A 5378-nucleotide genomic window follows, 5' to 3' on the forward strand; every position below is an offset into this window, starting at 1 on the left:
ATATATATATATATATATATATATATATATATATATAAATGGTCTGATCAATAAGTAACTGGACTGTTGCCATAGTAACGAAGCTAAAGCATGCAGAGTGAAGCCATACAGTACAGATTGACCCTGAACTCTGTTGTGCATGCACACTAAGTTTTAACATTCTAGTTCACTTCTGCTGTAAACAGCAGTGCTTGTAAGGAACGTGTGTAGTGTGTGATCGTTGCATTGACCATGGCAGAGAAAGTTGAGCAGAGAATCAAATTTTGCCAAAAGCTTGATGATATCTGCAGAACGTGTATGGAGAGGAGTGTATGAGTGGTTCAGACATTTCCAAGATGGCCAAAAGAATGTAATTAGTGACAAAAGTTCTGGGAGACCTGCAACCAGCAGAACTGAGAAAGACATAGCAGATATGCATGCAGCTATGAAGGGAAATTGTCGAATCACCATCCTTGAGTTATCAGAGGATGTGCAGATTAGTTATACCTCAGTTCAGTCCATTATCACTGAAGATTTAGGTATGAGACGTATGTCTGCCAAGTTAGTGCCAAAACTGCTTTCAGTTGACCAGGAAGACACTCGGGTTTCAGTTGAACGAGATCTCCTTGATTGTGTCAAGAACAATGAAAACTTTTTGAAAATGGATAATGGGTGATGAATCGTAGGTCTATGGCTATGACCATGAGTCAAAGGCTCAGTCTCCAGAGTGGAAGACCCCAAACTCTCTGAGACCAAATGAATCAAAGAAATGTGAAGACACTGTTGACCATTTTCTTCAACCACAAGGGGATTGTTCATCATGAGTATGCTCCACCTGGTCAGACAGTAAACAAGGAGTACCAACATGATGCTTTGTGGCATATGTGGGATGCTATATGTCAAAAAAGGCCACAACTGCATGCATCCAGTGAGTGGCAATTGCACCATGACAATGCACCTGTCCATTCAGTGCAGCTTGTGCAGCAGTTTTTGGCTAGGTATAGCATTCCCCAGGTCTGACAGCCATTGCATTCCTCATATCTCACTCCTTGCAACTTTTTCCTCTTTCCAAAAATCAATGCGACAAACACATGCTACACACGCTCCTTCCAAGCACTGCTGTAAACAATAGAAGTGAGGTGGAATGTTAAATCTAAGTGTGTATGCACAGCAGAGTTCAAGGTCAATCTTTTCTAAGCAACTTCACTATGTGTGCTTTAGCTTCGTCACTATGGTAACAGTCCGGATACTTATTGATCTGACTACATATATATATATATATATATATATATATATATATATATATATGATAAACGAAAAGTTCCATATGTGGCTTGTCTGTTTTCCTATGTGTTCATTCTGTTGTCCATAAAAAAAGTTCGTTTTTTGTGCTTTGTTTATGTTCCTGTTCCTTTTTTTGTCTACGTTTTTTTGACGTATTGTACCCTGATATGCATCTATATATACATGTAGATGTAGATATGTACATATATGTATGTATATACGCATATGTTCACATATCATTTGTAATACTATATATATATATATATATATAAAAATTCATAAGAGTAGTACAACAAGGTACCGATATTTACTGGTAGTAAATATCGGTACCTTGTTGTACTACTCTTATGAATTTATATATATACCGTTATAGGGCTATTTTTTGCTGGAAATTGATACATTTGTATTGAAATATTTTTCATTGATATATATATATATATATATATATATCCCTATCGCAGTACCTCTGAAACCAGTTCTTTAGGCTCTGAAGCTCAAGGTGACCCCACTGAAATTTTTTCAATCCTCCCTTATATGTTTCTTCCATTCTGCTCTTTCCATAGTCAGTTCTTCTCAGTTCTTTACATTGCTCTGCAGTTCCTTCAGTTTGCCTTTTATGCAACCTTTATCTCTCTTTTGTGGTTTATGCTGAAAATGTTTTCCTGTGCATAACTCACTTGCATTGGAATCCTGTTATCTTCCTTATACACAACAGGGCCTGACCAATCTCTGAGGAGACATGATGGGTGACTGGGTGCTTATATATCCTGCCTTTGCAAGGATTTCTATATCAAGTCTTTTCTCTTTGCTACTTAATGTTAAGCATGTGTTTTGAACATTTTCGATGAAGGTGCTCAAGCAGCTTGAGATGCCTTCATTTAAGAAGATGCTATATTTCAGAAGCATACAATAAAGCTGTTTGTATACATACCTTGTAAATGCTCAACTTTTTATGCCAGATATTGTGGGCAAGAGAGAGAAAATATTGTATTGGTAAGGGAATGTGATGCATACAGATCAAGGTAGGTCTATGGTTAAGTGCCAATCACTTGATATTGATGGAACTTGTAGAATAAGGACACACAGGAATACTTGGGATAAAGTTAGTAGTGAAGGCTCATCTCAAGATTTCAAATCTCACAGAGGACAAGGGATCAAAATAATTGGCAATACATGGTGCTCAAAATGTATTTGTGATGGTGACACTGAAATTCTGGAAGCTTAGTGTGTATCTGGAAGCTTGGTGTGTAATCCTTTCCTGCCTGCACCATGGACATTTATATTTTGTTCACAAACCAACTGGCTGTTATGTATTCTTCTTCTAGTTGTAGTGAGGTTATGTGTCTTCAGCCATTTGGGTCTGATGAGTTGCCTATACTGTTAAGTGCTTTATAGGTGCAAAACCAGTGATCACTCTGTGACCAGCTATAATTTAACTACCTGTACTTCATAAATGCAAGCTCACATGGACTGTTGGCTATTTTTTCCCTCTTTCTTCCTTTTTTTCCCTATCAAGTATTCCTCATCCTCTTATTTCCCTAGCACTCATCCCTCCATCACTTTCATAACTACTACAGTATTCTGCTTCTGTAATTAAATGAGATCAGAGTTACATATTTCATCATCCTTTTTTCTGCTATATCTATCTCCCACATTCTTTGGAATCATGACCTTTTGACATCAATACCTCATTCTTAACATCATCCCTGCCACTCACATTATCCAAAGACCACTCTTAATGTGCTACCTGTTATATTCCTCTCACCCCTCTCAACCACTTCTTACTAATTTTCTTCCATTTACCTCTAGTTACCTCCACCCCTATGACTATACATCTCATACTCTCCCCACATAGCCTTGCAATTGTTACCTGATCACCACCTCTTATCATCTTCCTATCTCTCATCCTTCCTCTTTTACTTTTCTCCTTTCTGTGTTGCCAGTCAATATAAGATTTCTTCTATATCCTCTACTACTCATATTTACCATTGACAATTTCATCACTCTTGACAACATTCACACCTTCTTGCATTTTTATCCACTCATCACTTTCCTCATAAAAAACAAACAAATATGGGGATGTAGCACAAGCAATGTATTAGTATGACGCTCAGAGAAAGATGAGAGTGGTTGTTTTACATTTTGAACATAGCTCTTCTTCAGGAACAGGAAAAACAAGAAAGTCCAAAGGGAAGAAAGAGGGAAAAAATCGCCAACAGTTCACGTGAGTTTACATTTATGAAGTACAAGTAGTTAAAGTTATAGCTGGTCACAGAGTGACCACTTGTTTTGCACCTATAAAGCACTTAACAGTATAATCAACTCATCAGACCCAAATGGTTGAAGGCACATAACCTCTCTGCAACTAGACGAAGAAATACATAACAGCCAGTTAGTTTGTAAACAAAATATAAATGTCCATGGTGCAAGCAGGAAAGGATTATTCCCCTTACATCAGCTCTTGCTGTGGTGATATTTGAAGGAGCTGTGGCAAGTATATTCAATGAATGGGGAATTCCAAGTTTGTTGTGGAAAACATTTTAGATGAGGACATTGAATAAATACTTCTTTCCTGGAGTTAAAAAAGGTCCCCAGCCCTCATCTAAAATGTTTCCTACAACAAACATGGAATTCTCCATTTGTTGAATAGGCCTACTGTACCTCCCAATGTAAGTGGATAGACCCCATCCTGCCTGCACCACAAACATTTATTTTATGTTTATAAACCAACTGACTGTCGCATATTTCTTCCTCTAGTTGTAGAGAGGTTATGCACCTTCAGCTATTTGAGTTTGGCAAGTCGCCTATACAGCTAAGCTCTTTATAGGTGCAAAACCAATGGTCACTCTATGACTGGCCATAACTTTAACTTCCCCAATAAATATAATACTGCTCTAATGCTTTAGAGTGTACTTTGTTTTCTGGTATATGACCTACTGACGATTTATATGTATACATACATACATACATACATACATATGTGTGCGTGTATAGATGTATGTATGTATATTCACTTTTCCATGTTTGCATGGGTCAGGCATAATTTGTCGAGGCAGATTTCCTCTGGTCAGGTGTCCTTCTTGTCACCAGCTTTCAGCTGTTTCCAAGTAAGGTAATATTTTTATGATCAGACATGCTTCTACAACAAACTGGAAATGAAGAACAACACTTGCATAATGGTGACACTTCCTTACAACTATCATGTGATGACAAGGCAAAGAGATGCACAGACAGACAGACACACAGACATACACACATGCACAATACACACATGTATATACATGCATGCAAATATATATTTGTATATATATATATGTGTGTGTGCGTGTGTGTGTATGTGTGTGTATACATGCATATATATGATATGTATATATATATATATATATATCAATTATATTTATATGTATACATATTTATATATACATATCTATATTGTTTCCCCATCTGGTTTTTCTGTGCTGGCATTATATATATATATAAAATATATGCATATACTATGTTTTTTTTTGTTAATTTTGATAAAGACAAAAATTATTTAAATACAATTTTTGCTTTTTATCCAACTGAATTTTCTTTGAATGTGTTTAATATCCTCTATTTTACTATTTCAATTTATCAAGTTAAAATTCTAAAGTGCATTTCGTGTAAAATATTTGAATATTCACATATCTATATGAATGAATATGTTTGCTATGTGTGTGTACTGATGCACATACATACATGCATGCATATATATATATATATGTGTGTATGTGTATATATATATATATATATATATATAATGTTATATATACACACACACATATATATCATAACGCTCTTACACACACAGATACACAATACATATATACACATATATATATGTATGTATATATATATATATATATATATATACATATATATATATATATATATATATGTGTGTGTGTATATATATGTATATGAATGTATATGTGTGTGTGTGTATGTATATATATATATCCATGTATGTAATGTATGCGGAAGTGTGTATTGAATTATTTTCACTTCGTTCACAAATGTTTGTGAAAGATATTGACTTTATATAAATATCTTTTCCTATGAATGAATAAACTCTAAAATAATAAATAGAAAAG

The sequence above is a fragment of the Octopus bimaculoides genome, chromosome 14 (assembly GCF_001194135.2).
Source record: "Octopus bimaculoides isolate UCB-OBI-ISO-001 chromosome 14, ASM119413v2, whole genome shotgun sequence".
Lineage (NCBI taxonomy): Eukaryota > Metazoa > Mollusca > Cephalopoda > Octopoda > Octopodidae > Octopus > Octopus bimaculoides.